This window comes from Ambystoma mexicanum, chromosome 2q, assembly GCF_040938575.1.
Source record: "Ambystoma mexicanum isolate Mex_15411 chromosome 2q, UKY_AmexF1_1, whole genome shotgun sequence".
In the NCBI taxonomy this organism is placed as follows: domain Eukaryota; kingdom Metazoa; phylum Chordata; class Amphibia; order Caudata; family Ambystomatidae; genus Ambystoma; species Ambystoma mexicanum.
In genome coordinates, this window is record NC_090924.1 from 767,751,202 (window position 1) to 767,768,698 (window position 17,497).

Here is a 17,497-nt window from a genome sequence, read left to right on the forward strand (position 1 = left end):
ACAGACCTTTTGGTGCAGTTCCGGAGTTTTCTCCCAGCTTCTACCTCATCAACAGGGTCTTATGATTCATAGAAATTGCCCGAGTCACTTATCCGACTGGCGCCTTGGGGGGAGGGAGGGGCACCATTTTCACACTTGACATTGTTTCTCGAAATGCCCCTCTAATGGGCAGCAGCTTAATTAATAGGTGCTGCCACCGTCCCTATACAGTTCTGGGTCATTGCTGAAGGGAGCTGCTCACCTTCAGAGCTGTCATGAGCAGGACAAATTGAACATGGTAAAGAGCGACCCAGAACCTTCACTGCAGCCCCACAATTAATTGAGCTTAAAAATAAAAAAAATATTTTATTATCAGCAGCATCTTTCTTACACATGAATGCTTAGTTGACTGGCAATATGTCGGGATATTTTAAAATGAAAGTCCCTATACAGCTCCAGCAACCAATCAAGTTACCTCATTATCTAAATGTGCATATCTTTTCATTGTACATTTTGTTTTTCCTTATTTTAAAGATTCATTGGTATCCCTGATATCTACCAGCTTCACATGCAAAAAAAAGGTTTGGTTTTATGTGAAAGGTCAAATGCATAGCAGCAAACTGGATGTGACAATCTCCATACCCAGATTACCTTACTACCAAGATTATTTTAATGTGAGCCTCAATGGGCTGAAAGTACAGTGGTGTAAAACAAGAGATTTTGGACTGGCATTATTATGCATTATGGGACTTGTATTTTTCAGATCATGGTTTGGAAATAAAGCCACAATGTTATTGTTTTGGCTTAACATTTTTCTATAACAATGTATACATTGTCAGGTTTATTTTGTAAGTAACACTATAATATAGTATTATTGCAGTCCTTGAAAGCCACAACTTAAATATTTTTACCAAGTAAAGCTCGGAAAGTATCTGATCATGGAACAAATGTGCGTCGAAAATCTTGGCGCAAGCTGGCGCAAGCGTGAAAAAGCAAGCAGACGCGCACACGTGCGATTCATGGAAGTGCCTGTGCATTTTTACTGCGGGATGTGCACCAAATCCTTGCGTGGCGCACACGGGCGCACACGTCATTCCAACATCCCGAACGCCGTGCGTGATGCGCACAGCGATAGCGCACATTGTCGGCGCACACACCAAAAAGGGGGCGGGACACGGGGCGTAACACGCAGAATGGGGAACAACGCGTGAAAAAGATGGCGTAACTGGGGAAGTACTGCAGGGAAATACACGGAACGCCCACACGCACGCGAACAACACATATTCATGGGATTGAATAAGGGAAACCCACACACGCTAAAAGATGTGCTTAGGTGTCAACACGTCCGCCACATGAAAGCAGGCGGAAGCGTCCCCGCGCACAGTATAAAAGTGCACACAACAACAAACACGTATACACAGCTACGATGAATGCCCCATTTGTCGCAGCGCTGATCGTGGGACACCGCAGGAGGAAGAGAATAGCCAGGCCCCACATTATTTTGCCCTGGACCAGCCTTTTTGGGATGCCTGACGACCAGGTCTATGGCAGGGATAGGTTTCCACCTCATATCATCCTAGACCTTGTCAGGGAGTGGGAAGATGACCTTACATCCCCCACCCTATGCTCCGAAGCATTGAGCCCCCTGGAGAAGGTGCTCAATGTCCTGCATTTTGTGGCCACTTGGTCTTTTCAACGGACAACTGCCATAGTGGGGGGTCTCACAGGCCACGTAGTCACGCTGCCTACACCAGGTGTCAGCAGTCATGACTGTGCGTCCCTCAGCCCGCAGGCACATGCCCAGAACACCTGCAGAAAGGCAGGCCGTGGTCCAGGACTTCTACAGGGTGGCACACTTCCCCAAAGTGCTTGGTGCCATAGATTGCACCCATGTGGCTCTACGTCCACCTAGGGCCACTGAGCACATCTATCGAAACCACAAACACTGGCATTCAATCAACGTGCAGGTTGTATGCGATGCAAAGGGAATCATCACCTCTGTCTATGCAAACTACCCTGACTCAACCCATGACAGTTTCATATACAGAATGTCTGCCCTGAGCCGGGCCCTGGAAGCTGGGAAGCATGGCGACACATGGCTCCTAGGTTTGTACAAATGCCTGTGCACATGCATGCATGTCACTCACAAATACACAAACCCAACTAATCACAACCATTACCACCTGCCCAGGGGACAGTGCCTACCCTCTGAGCAACCACATGATGGCGGCAATCCGGAACCCCACCACACCACCCCAGGTAAGATACAACGCTGCCCATATTGCAACCAGGGCCATATTGGAGCGCACATTCGGAGTGCTCAAGTCACGCTTCTGCTCCCTTGACCGCTCTGGTGGACAGCTACTATATGCACCCCCAGTAGTGTGCAGGATCATTGTGGCAGCATGTGTCCTGCACAATGTTGCAACACGGCAGGGCGTACCCGTGGACATGGTGGTGCCCCCACATCCTCAACCACACGCACAGGCGCTGCCCATGGGAGGGGAGAGGGCAAGTGGCGAGGCAGCCCGGACCAGCTTGTGGCCACATTTTTTACCTAAACTCCCACCCCTGCGGAGTGCACACAGGCCTGGCACATACCAGGTAACAACCGATGATGACAAAGAGACAGTCAACTGTCACAACCTTACCACCCTGAGGATGTTGCCATGGGAGTGCCAAAATTGTTTGCATCCCTAGCTACTTAAACATAACCAATCCTGTGTGACCAAAAGGAACACATACAAGGTGTGTATCACCCCCCCGCAAAACAGGCCATGACAATCCCTGTTATGTCACCCAAACCCTCCCAAACCACATCACCCTTGTCTGCCACACCATGACATGACATGCAACAGCAAAGGCCAACACATGAACAATAATATACGAAGTGACATGTGATGAATGGAAAGTGGCCCGAGACAATGTTGCCTGACATGGATTCAGATGAAATGACTGACAACCTCCCACACATACCAAGTCATACAAAAATGCTGTACACCAGTGGTAGCTTCAACACAGCACTGAATGCCTGTTCACATGCACATTGGGCAATGCAAAATCGCCATTCCCAAACCCGTGTGCTGTGTGCGTCTCCTGTTACACACTGCTCAGCACAGAGCACAGTGAGCGTGGTTGTACGTGTGGTGGAGCATTGTGCAACTGTGTGTGTCAGTAGGGACATGCACTCAATATATGCATGTCAAATCAAGTGACCCTCAGTGTCCTATACACATCACATATGAACATTGCCCATGCGTACAGCCCAGTATGTCAAACCACAAAAATCCCCTGACATCTGAAAAGTAAATACAACACAGGAACAGCCATTGACCAGCAGAACACATCATGTACATAGTACCACACAATGAAATTGTCAACGAGTGCCCAAACACTCTAGCCCAGGCTTACTGTCCAACAACAAAAGGCCCTCCCTCATTTCCACATCACCATGACCTTCTGAACAAGTATGTCTGGGGTATGTAGCCTTCTCCCTTTTAGTCTACCTGGCTACAGGATCCCCCTACCCCTTGGTCTTCATGATCCACCTTGCGTGTAAATAACATCCAGCCCCCTCAGAGGCCTCCTTGACTGTTAAAACTACCAAATCGCAGACAACTCCAAGGAGCCAAACCCCCAAACCAGGTAAAAAGCCTCTTGCCACGAGTCTCCAGTAGATTACTCGAAGTGGAAACAAAACTCCTGGCACATGTACAAGCAGAATGATCGAACTACCAAGGTAGCACAGTTCACCAATGGATCAACATGAAGGGTATCTTTTACCGGAAACACCATACAATGAGGATGCAACGACTGATGGGTAGTGTCACAGCTCCGGTCTCCAGGCACAGGAGTGGCACGAACCAACCACCCCCTCCGTGGTCTGGGCGCCTGCAAGGTAAAACTTACAGAAGCCTCTGAGACCGCGGCGGGGAAAGAGGGTCAGGGATCCATTGGTTGGACAGGCATTGGTATTCAGGATAACCGGAAAGAGGGGCAGGAGAGGGGAGTTGGATTTGCAAGGGAAAGTAGTCAAAATAGAAAATACAACTATTGACAATAACACATACTCAATCAGAGAAAACATGTTCTACATGCACATACTACGAAATTAGTGAAATACAAGACAAAGAGAGACTTATCTCTGGGGTGAGTGCTGGCCTCCTGCCTGCACACTCTCAGGTCTGGTAACAGGATCAGTTCAATGCTGCAAAGAGAGCATGAGTAACTAATCTGTGTGTGTTTACAACACACACACAACAACAGTCCTGCCCCAAAGTAAGTGACTTCTCCACAAACAAACACCCTTGTCTGCTGCTATGTAGGTATACGTTAGCTTGCCCCTGTGATGGTTCATACACTGTCAATGCAGTAAGGCAGGCGCACGTGGGCGCGTGGCAAATGGAAGACCAATGCGTCAAGAATCACACATGATAGAATGGTCCCTGGCTGACCTGCTAGATGCGTATAGTGAGGTGCGACTTCAGTACAAGTCGTGTTCTGCCAGCCGTGGATTACAAAAGATAGTGCAAGTGGCAAGTGGCAATTTGCACATGCAAATGACATGCACTGCACAAGAGTCAGTGCCTCGCTGGGTGTCCCTGTGCGCTGTATAAGTTTCTGGCTCAGAACGCTACTATGTGAATAACTCAGCTCCTATGGAGCAGGGTGGACTGGAGGACATGGGCGACGGCCCCTGCGTGTGCCCCTGACAACTTGTCAAGCTACTTGGCATTTGTCCCTCAACGCATCTTAGCTGTACTGTGGGCTTCTACAACAATATCTGGCCAAGCTCCCCATCAGGGGCGCTACTTAGCATGCATCTGCAAGTGGCCTGGTGGAAGGTTGGCTGCGGTGTGGCCCCCTTGTGCTGCTCACCTTGCTTGAAGCTCCTGGAAACACGTCTTCTTCTGTTGGACGTCTGAGCAGAAGCCATGTGCTACTGCTTGCACACACATGCGCATGTCTGCACCACCGAACGTAGCCAGGTTTCTATAGTACTTCGCCCTGTGTCTGCTGGCAAAGGTGGACTGGAGGCTCTTTGTCCTGCAGAAAGGGCAAAAACCATATAAATAATGCTTGAAAGTTCCCTGTGTGTGTGTCTTCATGCTGGTTGTCACTGGGTCATGTTAGAGACCTACATCAGAACTCCTCCCACCATCAGTGTGACTTTGACAGGCACAGGGTGCAGGCTACAGTCCACAGCATTAAGTGCATCAAGCACACATACTGGAATTAAAATAACATACATCACAATCTAGATCAATTAATTGATCCCAGACATGCCGTGTATAAAACCCCCACAATCCCCACTAGGGGTGTTAACACAAGTAGTACAGCAGAAGACAGGCCACAGATAGGACAGTCCAAAGCCCTTGTGTAAATTATTGTTACACCGAACCATCCTTGCGAGCAGGAAAGCAGGAGTGGCCTATGTGAGTCAGGCCCCCAGGCTGCAAACACATACACAAGACAAGCTTGAAGGGCCCAGCTGGAACAGACAGTGGATACTTTCAAAAGCCACAAAGCACCACACCATCACATGAATGCACAACAGACAAACAATTATAAACTATATTAACTAATTAAACTAACTATAAAAAAACCTACATTACCTAATTAAACTAACTATCAAAAACCATATTAACTAACTAAACAAAGAAGAAAAATCCAAAATGGCCACATACGACCCGGGGGGAGGCACCCAGAAGGGGGAAGGTACAGGGTGCACCTCAACACCCACATGCGATGATGTTGAGACAAAAAAAAACCTCCATGGGCTCAACGCCTGCACAGCCCGACCTGTGTGGGAGATATCTCGTTGTCCTCATCACCCTCTTCCTGAAAAGGTTGACGTGGCACAGTACCCTGACCACACATAGGCGCAGCTTGCCCCTTGTCGGCAGCAAGTGTGCGGGATGGGTGAGCCTGGTTCTGTGCGGCGATGACACGTAGGTCAGCATGCAGAACCTCGCGTGATACGCGTGCTTCCTCTTGCAAGGTAGCACATGTAACACGGAGTTCTTCCTGCGTGGCCTGGCTGGACAACTGGTATACCTCCCGGCAAGCACGTACCTCAGCCGAGATGGTACTCTCTAGCTGCCCCAACCTCTCCTCTGACCGCTTCCTCTGGGACATCAAGAGCACACCCAGAGTAGATCTGAGGGAATCATACTCAACCCTCATGGCATCCATGTGTGCCTGTGCGTGAGCAGCAATTGTTTGATGCAAAGACACCATTTCAGCCCGGCGTGCCCTGTCTGAGGCCGCCATGCCCAGCCTGAGTGAGCGGGCCGTGGACTGTGCTGCCCGCTGCTGGAGTTCCACCTGCCTAGCAGGAGGTAGCACGGATTGGGCCACACGCTCCATGCTCTCAGCGATGTTATCAATTGCTGCCCCATGGTGTTCTGAATTGGCAACCATGGCTTGCTCCCACTCAGTATACCCCAGTGGTGCGCGACCACCGCGTTGCTGTGCTTGACAACTGTGGGCCCAAGGCGCCGACGTCCTTGTTGGGTTGGCACCGCCCGCGGCTGCAGAACTACATTCCCCCGTCGACGTGATGCCCCAGGCACATCAGCAACTGGTGTGGAGGGTGACCCTGCGTCCTGATCCACCACAGGTGGAAGTCCCACCACCGTCTGGCCCCTCAGTGCAGGTGTCGCGGACAGAGGAGCGTCCATATCAGAATCACTCACCCCTGACGAATGGACCCGATGCACATCCAACTCGACATTGTCGTCAGAGTGATCATCCAGGCTTGACTCATTGCCAGCCACAGACAAGATGGTCTGTAACACATGTGGGTTCTCGTGGTCTACCACCCCATGACCCCACTTGTGCGGGGTTGCTGGTGTGATAGCAAACCTGTGTCTGGCATGACAACACCATCATCTGGCTCCATTGCGTCATCATCTGAAAAGTGGAGAAAAAATTACATTAGTACACATGTCAGAAGCACATCACACAGACAGCCAAAACATGAAGCAGACATGTCACACACAAATGAGAACCTGGCATGCATGCCAGGTCACTTTGACATAGCATCAGGGAGTAGGCAGGTAGAACGGTGTAACACGGCTCTGAAGTGGGTTGATGCAGTGCAGAACATGTGCAGACAGTGTTGGCTAGCATCAATTACATCATCTGAGTCAACTGACAACACAGCAGATGACGATGGGACAGAAAGCAGGACACATGATTAACCCTCAGTAGTACAGCCATGTGTGCAGAAGCCACTACACCAGTTGAACAGAGTCAGTGGGCCTGAAACGGGGGAGGCCTGTGCCTCACACAGACCGTGACACCCTAAACATGTGTGTGATGAAGGACAGAGCCAGAGAGGGCATGGAATGGATGATCAAATGCCAATGCCAAAGAAATGTAGGTCATCCTGGACACGTTCTACAATGATCATCCAGTCAAGGACACATAGGGGCATGCATGGAATACACATGGAGCATGAATGGGCACTCATGTCCCTGCGGAGCATCTGCCATCTGCACAGCCCAAGTGAGACACCCTGCATGAAGGGCAGAGGATGTACCCCACTGCATGTGTCTGGCAGGTTGGCTGGTGGACGTTTGCATGTACACAGGAGTCTTGAACAGGCCATTGCAGTACGCCAACATGATGCACACCAGTGCAATGTTGAAATTGTGGTGCAGGGGTGGTGGAGGGGCAAGGGAGCATGCCTACGTGGAGTACCCTCATGCATGCAGAGGACACATGCACGTCAGTCATGCAATGACATAGTCCCAGTGCTGAGAGGAAACACACCCCAGGCTACATGCAGAAGGGCCATTGAGCTGGAACATGGACTGGAGGGGCAGCCGGGTGACTAACATATGAGTAGGGTGCAAGTGTGGTGGTGAGGACATTCCCGGTCTGCTCTACATGTCCACTATCCTGCACAGCAGGCACGCATCAGTTAAGCATTGAATGACTTGCACATGAGAACCATGTACACATGACATGCAGTGGCAGTCAAGCACAACACATCACACAAGCAAAACACACATGTCCTCGACGAACAGGCGACAACACTCACTGGACGGGGCATCAAAGTCCAGCATCTCTCCCACTCCTTCGACCATTCCTGTTGGTATGAACATCACAACGATTGACTCGTGCGGAGTGAGGTCTTTCTCCTCAGGTGGTGGCCCACTGCCAGTCACCAGAGTCATGTTGTAATTAGAGGCACTCTTCACCTTAGTGCTGCGTTTGAGGTCATCCCAATGCTTTTTGCACTCTTGCGCTGTGCGCACCTCATGGCCGAATGCACTCACATGATCCGCAACTTGCTTCCAGTGGGTATTACGATGGACAGCCGTAGTTTGACAATTTGGCCCCACTAGCATGTCACGGTTGTGGTCACGTAGTCCACGAGGAAGTCCAGTTACTGCACGCAGAAAGGCTTCTTCCTCGACATGCCGGAGGCCGTAGCTGTGTCTGGGGTCCCAGTCTGTACCGCAGGTGCTACCTTCCTCCTCTTGGACGCTGGTCCGGACCCTGGCTGGCAAATGCCGCCCTGATCAGCATGGGCAGTGACGCTGGTGGAAAAAGCCGAGGGAGTGGCAGGTGGAACATGGAGTGAAGCCCTGACTGCGTCAGTTGCTTCTGGGTGCCCTGGAATGGACCCTGCGCAGCCACAACCGCTGTGCCAGGGTCATTGACCGGGACTGTCCTGGTTGGTAGACTCGTAACCGGGTGCAAGTTGGCTGCATCTGCCCCTGCACTTGCCAACACCCGGCTAGTCAGGACAGCAGATGACATTACTGCCCCAGGGACACGTGCCTCGGTCAGGGCAGCCCTGCGTGCACCTACGGTGTGCCTCATGACCTCCTGGAAATCTTCCATGGACTCTTCAAGTGCCAACGCAGTCTGCGCTGGCAGACCCTGAGCCTGGGTGGTGGTGTCCACAGCTGCACCTGCAGCTACCACTACCCTTGGGCCCGTGGCAGTCGATGAAACGGACTGCCGGGTCACATGGGCGCCAGTGCCAGATGCAAGAACTGCATCTTCCGGGACCACAGCGGGTGGTGGCATGACTGCACCAACATGTGGCATAACATCGTGCTGAGCTGGCGCACCCCTGCCTCTTCCCCCTCTGCAGCCACCCTGGACACCCTGGAGTCCCCCTACTCCCTTGTCACCCCGGCCACATCCCTGACCATGACTGCCACGTGGAGTACGCCCAGCTGAGGTGCCCCTCACCTTTCGTGGCCTCCCAGCCATGGCACAGATGAAGTAGTGCCAACACAGATGGAGTAGTGCCAATGGGAGGTGTACACAACAATTGTCCTGGGCAACTGGGGTGAAGGGGGTGGGATACAAGATGTTAACAGCACCTGCACCTGCAAGGCTGTATGTGACCCCGGTGATAAAGTGACGGGTCACGCAACGCTCAGGCACCCCAAAACTGCAGTAAAACCGTGCACGCAACCCCCGGTAGCCCACGTGTGTGGAATTAACCTCCCGCAGTACGTGGTGGCACCCAGGAAACGCAGGCTACTATGACCTCGAAAACGGGTATGCGATACACAGGGGCACCCGCAGTGGGAAAAAAGGCGTGCGCGACTCACGTCAAACTAGCGTGATAATGAAAAACACGTGCAGCCAATACCCCCGCCAAAAGAAGAGATACGTCCTTGATCCGCTGTGAAGTTGTGATGGCGTGAAACTACACGATGTAGCAACACACACGTCAGTCTCCACGAAAGGCACATACAGCGAACTGCTGGGACCCGCTCACCTTTAACCCGCGCTGAGGGAAATGCCCACGTCCGTCACGTCACTTACACGCTTAGGCCCTTTCCTCGGATTACATGCGTGTATTTTCACATGCTGAATCACTATGGAGCCGTCACGAGGGAAACGCCCGCGCGTGTAACGTCACAGATGCGTTTACGTGCTAAGGGCCTTTCCTCGAATTACAAGCTGACGTGCAGTTTTTTCACGTGCCTATTCACTCCATATCAAGCTGGCCACACGACAACACACGGAAGACCACGCTCTTGCCCAGAAGGCCTAATTACTGCCCCCCAGAGCCCAGCCTCCCACGAGCCATCTGCTGCTGCCTGCCTGCCTGCTGCCACCGTGCCCTGCCATTTGGTGCCTGCATATCTGCCATCTCCATGGGTCCAGTTGGTGTGACCACCCAGTGCTGGAACAGAGGCCTTCTGACTGGTAGTCCATCGCTCCACAGCCCAGCCCCAGGACCCAGTTGCCCACCCACACCTGCCTTGGGGGTTGCCATGTCCGACACAACACCATCTGGCACCAGTGGCAACCCCCCAACTGAGAGGCAGAGGGCTGCCAGCTTCACTTCCAATGAAGTTGGCATCCTGGTGGAGCAAGTCCTGGGGCATTATGATGCCCTCTTCACACCATCGTGTGCCAACAAAGAAGGATGGATGAGGATCTGGACGGACATAGTGGGTGCCATCAATGTGGAGGGCGTGGCACCCCGCGACATCAAGCACGTCCAGAAGTGCTGGGAGGAATACAAGTCCAGGACCCTCAAGAAGCTTACCAACCAGCAGATGAGGGTCCTGGAGCGCATTCGCCCAGTGCTTCACAACCAGATCCTCAGGATGCAGGCCCGTCTGGAGTCGAGCGGTAAGTGGCCATGCATTGCTGTGTGAAACAGGGCATGTTGCAGTGTGCTGGTAGTTAGCTATTTACCTGTATGTGTGACATGGGCCATGTATGGATGTGTGTGTGCAGGGACATGATTGTGCTGCATGTGAGACCAGTCAGGCGTGAACCACATGGATGGTGTATGTGTTACAATGCAACATGCGGAGCGCATGCGGAATGCACACATGAATGCATGCCTGTCTCTGTTCTTGGACAAGGTTGGGGTGTGAGAGATGGGTGCTGCTGTCATGGACATGTATGGTGTACATGTCTGTGTGTCTGAGTAGCTTGTGTGTGACTTGTAAACGCCATGGATGCATGACACATGTCTGTGACGAGGTTCTGATTCACTGATGCAGCCTAGTCATCCTTGTATCCACTGTGTCTGGGGTGTACGAGACCAGATGCATGAAACTACGGTGATGTGTATGCATGTGATCAGTATGACCCATGATGCATGCGAGTTTCAAACCACCATTGTATGTTTGAACAGTGCCTTGGACATGTATGCAAATGTTATTTGCATGTGCCATGCCTGTTTCTGCATGTGTGTTGCCTGCACTGACCCATGTGTTGTGGAGGGACATGATGGAAGTGATGTTTGACAGTGCCACTCTTGTGCTATTGCTTCCTGTCTAGGGGACTATTTAACAGTACCCTGATGCTTGTGTTCTATGTCTCCCTCTACACAGCGGCGAGTGAAAAAGAGGGAGGAGACGGCGCTGTGGAGCAAGGTGGCAGGGATGCCTCCACCGGACGGCGACGCAAGGCCCAGTCACCCTCCCTGGAATTACCATCATCCGGGAGCGAGGGGACTGGTGCCGCATCTGCCACTACGGCTGCAGCGGAAGGGGTGGGTGAGCACCCACAGGGGCTTGCGATGGCGGAAGACAGTGTGGAGCCATCCAGGTTGGTGGTTTGCACAGAGGAGGCCGCTACTGAGCCGCACATGGGGCCTGGTGGGGGTGGTACCACTGGTGCAAGTGGTGCAGTCCAGGTGCAGGAGGAAGCACAGGTCACCGTGGAGGGGCCTGTGCATGTCACTGTCCCTGACACTGTGACTGCACCACCATGCACCAGCAGGGATGCCCCATCCCAGGCCCGTCCGCAGGAAGGGGGGAGGTCCACGTCATCTGGCACTCCTCTACCTGCGGACGAGGGGACCCATGACCGTATGGAGAACGTCCTGATTGGTGTCACATTGCGCACATGTGACATTCGTGATTCGCTTCCTGGGGGGAGCACGCACATCATCACGAAGAGCTGCATGCTAATGTGGCCCAGTGGGGAGGGGCCATGGTCGGGGGTTTCGTACATCTGTCGGGCACTCTGGCGGCCCCCTCCTCCTCTATGCAGACTATGCACCAGTCGTTCTCCATGCCGTCTTCCGGCCCAGATGCCACCAGGGACCCCTGTGGACCTGCCCCGACCAACGCAGCCAGCTCGGTGGAGATCCCATCCCTGCCACAGTCGGGAGTCGGAGGTCCAGCAGGGATGGACACCCCAGCAACTGGACCCCAGCAGATGGAGGATGTGCCGACATCATCGGGCAGGGCACGTGCACGACGGCGCCGGTGGATTCCATCAGCCCGGATGCGGTCATACTGGCAGAGACAGTTGCGTCGGAGGCAGCGGCAGGCTCAACGTGGGAGGCATCATGGCTCGGGGCCATCAACGTCAGAGGGGCAGGCATCGGCCGAGGGCAGGAAGACCCTGAAATGGGAGTGTCTTCCGTGTGGCAGTGGTTGGGCCAGCAGATAGATGCGGAGCGGCAGCGGCCGGAGGAGGCATGGCTCACTATGGTCAAGGCGGACGACTCCGTGCGCAGGGCATTGAGGCGGGATGAGTTGGAACAGGCCATGACTGCATCCCTGTGAGACCTCGAGGACAGGCAAGAGGCCCGCCTCTGGGACATCGACGTGGAGTTCGATGATGCCCTGTGCCGGAACATCACAGAGTGAACCGTAGGACTTGCCCGCCGCCATTGTATATAGTTAATTAGTCTTAGGTTTCCTTTCCATTTTTCTTTAATTTGAGGCGCATGGACTATGCCCCACCTTTTTGTATATAGTGGTTTATTAGGTAGGGTTTTTTGTAGGTTTCATTTGGATTGTTGGGCTCATGGACCCTTGATTTGTACATTGTATATAGTTAAAGACTGGATTAGACTTCATTTTTTAAATTTTTTACCATGGAGCAATAGATGTTAATTTTTCTTTTTTCCTTTGGATTTGCTTTGATGGACGAACCCTTTGGAGCACTTTTCATTTGGATTTATTTTGATTCTGAATTCATATTCTTTTTTTTCTATTATTTTGGACATGCAGCCTTTTGTTTATTATTTCTATTTTTTTGTGGTGTTCTTTCATTCCCTTGCTTTTATATTTAATACATTTTGATTTCATACATCATTTGTGTGGTATTCTATCATTGGTTTCATGCATGTCAAAATTTTGATTTTCTCATTCACTTGCACCCATTGTGTGTGTGTGACGGACATGTATTGATGTGCATACTTGCCATTTGGGATGTATTATGTAATGGGGATTTCACTGTGGGGTGCATGGGATACTTGTTTGGGTGTTTGGACATGGGTGGCGTGGGGTGGGATTTGGGTGGCCATAAGGGCCATGAGTGTGGATCGTGTTGACGTGTGGGGGGGGACATGAGTCGGAGCCTGCTGGCAGGTGCCCGCCAATGCTGGGTGGCTGGGGGTGCAGGCGGACATGAGTCGGGGCCTGCTGGCAGGTGCCCGTCAATGCTGGGTGGGACATGTGTTGGGGCTCACAAGTGCATGGTGCCATGTGGGCTGCCTGCGGGGCATGCTCAGGGTGGATGGGCTGCAAGCAGGGAATGGCCAGACTGGGTTGGCTGCCTGCAGGGCATGGCCAGGGGTGTAGGGTAGTCCCCTGTGGTGTGGGCTGCCTGCAGGGCTTGGGGAGGGGGCACACCCGGGAGGACCCACACTGCCAAATCATGTGTAAAACACCCCGCGCACCCCTCAGAATACACGTACCCCTCACGTGATAGCGAAAAACGCGTCTAAAAGTTCCCGCGCACCCCGAAATACACGTACCCCCATCCCCAAGCCCTATCGCGTGTGAAATTTCCCGCGTTCCCTACAAATACATGTACCACGCTTGTCCAAGGCTTATCGCGAGTGAAACTTCCCACGTACCCCACAAATACACGTACACGCTCGCCCAAGGCCTATCGCATGTGAAACTTACCGGGTACCCCACAAATACACGTACCACGCTCGCCCAAGGGCTATCACGTGTGAAACTCCCTGCGCACCCCTCAGAATACACGTACCCCTCACGCACTAGCGAAAACGCATGTGAAAGTTCCTGCGCACCCCCGAAATACACGTACCCCCCTCCCCAATGCCTATCGCATGTGAAACTTCCTGTGTTCCCCACAAATACACGTACCACGCTCGCCCAAGGCTTATCGCGTGTGAAACTTCCTGCGTACCCCACAAATACACGTACCACGCTCGCCCAAGGGCTATTGCGTGTGATACTCCCCGCGCACCCCTCAGATTACACGTACCCCTCACGCGCTAGCGAAAATGCGTGTAAAAGTTCCTGCACACCCCCGCAATACACGTACCCCCCTCCCCAAGGCCTATCGCGTGTGAAATTCATGCATTCCCCACAAATACACGTACCACGCTCGCCCAAGGCTAATCGCGTTTGAAACTTCCCGCGTACCCCACAAATACACATACCACGCTCGCCCAAGGCCTTTCGCGTGTGAAACTTCCCATGTACCCCACAAATACACATACCACGCTGGCCTAAGGGCTATCACATGTAAAACTCCCTGCGCACCCCTCAGAATACACGTACCCCTCACGCGCTAGCGAAAACGTATGTAAAAGTTCCCGCGCACCCCCGAAATGCACATACCCTCCTCCCCAAGGCCTATCGCGTGTGAAACTTCCCACGTTCCCCACAAATACACGTACCAAGCTCGTCCAAGGCTTATCGCATGTGAAACTTCCCACGTACTCCACAAATACACGTACCACGCTCGCCCAAGGCTAATCGCGTTTGAAACTTCCCGCGTACCCCACAAATACACATACCACGCTCGCCCAAGGCCTTTCGCGTGTGAAACTTCCCATGTACCCCACAAATACACGTACCAAGCTCGCCCAAGGGCTATCGCGTGTGAAACTCCCCGCGCACCCCTCAGAATACACTTACCCCTCACGCGCTAGTGAAAACGCGTGTAAAAGTTCCTGCACACCCCCAAAATACACGTACCCCCCTCCCCAAGGCCTATCGCGTGTGAAACTTCCCGCTTTCCCCACAAATACACGTACCATGCTCGCCCAAGGCTTATCGCGTGTGAAACTTCCTGCGTACCCCACAAATACACGTACCACGCTCGCCCAAGGCCTTTCGCGTGTGAAACTTCCCGCATACCCCACAAATACACGTACCATGCTCGCCCAAGGCCTATCGCGTGTGAAACTTCCAGCGTACCCCACAAATACACGTACCACGCTCGCCCAAGGGCTATCGCGTGTGAAACTTCCCGCGCACCCCCGAAATTCGCGCAGGCTGCCCATCCACCCTCCCCATGCCTCAAAGGCAGCACATCTACCCTGGCCATGCCGCACAGGCAGCCCACGCCACAGGGGGGACATTTTCCATGCAATTTCCTGGCGCGAGAGGGGTACGTGTATTCTGAGGGGTGCACAGGGAGTTTTACACGCGATTTCGCTAGCGCGAGAGGGGTATGTGTATTCTGAGGGGTGTGCGGAGAGTTTTACACGCGTTTTCGTGGTTGAGGGGCTGTATGCTGGTCCACTGGCCTTTGCGCCATGTACTGGATTTGTGCGCTGTTCATGGCACACGGGGCGGGGTTGGGGGCGCAACTGGCACTGCTGCAGGGTCGCTGCGCCACTCTGCGCCACGGCTGGTTACGCATGTTAAAATCCATGAATACGCTGTGCGCTGGTATGGGTTTTGGCGCACGTGGCTGGCGCAGACTGCCGCACGCGTACACTGTGCACCAGCCCTGTGCGCCACTTGTGCGCCGATGCGCATGAATTACCCCCTAAATTGTTGTGTAGGTTAAAATCTCGGCTTCACTGATTCATTGAAGTGTGTGATCCTGGGTAAAGAATTTTATCTCACTGTGTTTTAACTGCACAATTTGTAATCCTTACAAGTGATGAAGTTCACTGTATTTGAAAAAACGACTGCCTTACAATACTGCAGATTTAACGATTTTACGGACACGATGGTGCCCTGTCGTGCTCCTCTGTTAGTGGTCCCATGAGACTGTCTCCTAGAATTGCGTTATGGTTTTACTGGTTCTCCCATAGCCCCATAAAAAATGATTTGGCAGACAGTTATATAGTTTGACCAGCCAGTCTGTGCACCACATATTGTAGAATAGTGAAATGACTGTGGCAGAACCAACATGAATTTTCTTCCCTATTGCTGCCAATAACCAAAGTTGCTTGCTCATCCACAGCACTGCCCCATAGGAGATTGATATGTCATATTATGCTGTGTTATTTAGTCTTGTATAGCACACCTGGTGCTGTTTTCAAAAGTTCTTAGAGCTTCGTGATCTGCAAGAGGAGGGGTAGAGAAATAATGCAGACGCAGGGGGAGCAATGCAAGGTTGCTTTGTTGCAATGTTAATTGTGTAGATCTAAAAATATAGGGATCTTTCTGGTGTGTACATTTTAGATTTTGTGCCAGTTGCCTAGAGCAGTGGTTAATGTGTGCTCCAGGTACATTTTATGTGTGAGTGTCTGTGATTTTATGTCAGAGTGGTGTTTAAGCAATGTGGACAGTTGTGCTGCTCTATCTGGCGAGGATTAGTGTGATGTGTGGGACTGTATGGGATTTACTATCCTTCTGTTCTGCAATTTAAAAAAAACGTAAATTAATTTAGCAAGTAATACAGATTCGATGTAATGTTAAAAGTTTATGTACAAACTATAAAACATAAAATTAAAAATTAAAATTAAAGTATGGGACATTAGTATGGACACGTGTCTTTGGAGGGCATACATTCCATTGTGTAACCTGCGTTTCGGTGCTGGAATTGTGTGTTGAGATGTGTGTCTGTTAAGGGCGTTGCAGAATGATTTTGGGTTGGTTATTGTTCCCATGGCTTACCCAACAGCCCACCCACTAACAAGGGGACGACCTTTTTAACTTTGGAGACATCACAATTGTTTGTATTTTTTTTTTGTTATATCTATTCAAAACATCATTTCTGTAGCTTGTACGCCTTCATATGCCATATTATGTGATGTTAGGCTAAACGATGCTACAGCAGGTGACACTGTGCCACGGCACACATTCATGGCCAACAGCTTCTGGGCAGTTTCCCAAAACTCTTCTGACTGCCTGTTGACGCGCCAAAGACACTCCAACTGTAGCGCCACTTTGTCCTACACAGGGTTTATTGCACAACTCAGATGGACATGCACCATAAACAAGCAATTGACAAAAACAACGACTCACCTCCTCACAATCACAGCATTACCATTCTAGCAGGTACCATTACACATGTGCATTTTGTCTTTAAATCCTATCAGGTTTTTGGCCAATTTCTCTGGCCCAATGTGCTTTAGATTGCACCATTTATTACTAATTTGACACAAAGCTTCTGGAAGTATCCCCTCCTCAACCATTTGAAGCATTACTCTTCCCCAGGGAATGTTGATCTTGTTGCGCTTTTGTAAGTAGACATGCAAGTAATGAAGGACTAGCTTTTTCCTTTGACAAATGTCTGCTCTCCTTGAGTGTTACAGCTGATTGTTTGATGTTACAATTCTGTCTGCATGATGTATACCTTTGTCAATTGATGACTACACGCAGATGAGTTTAGCACAAAG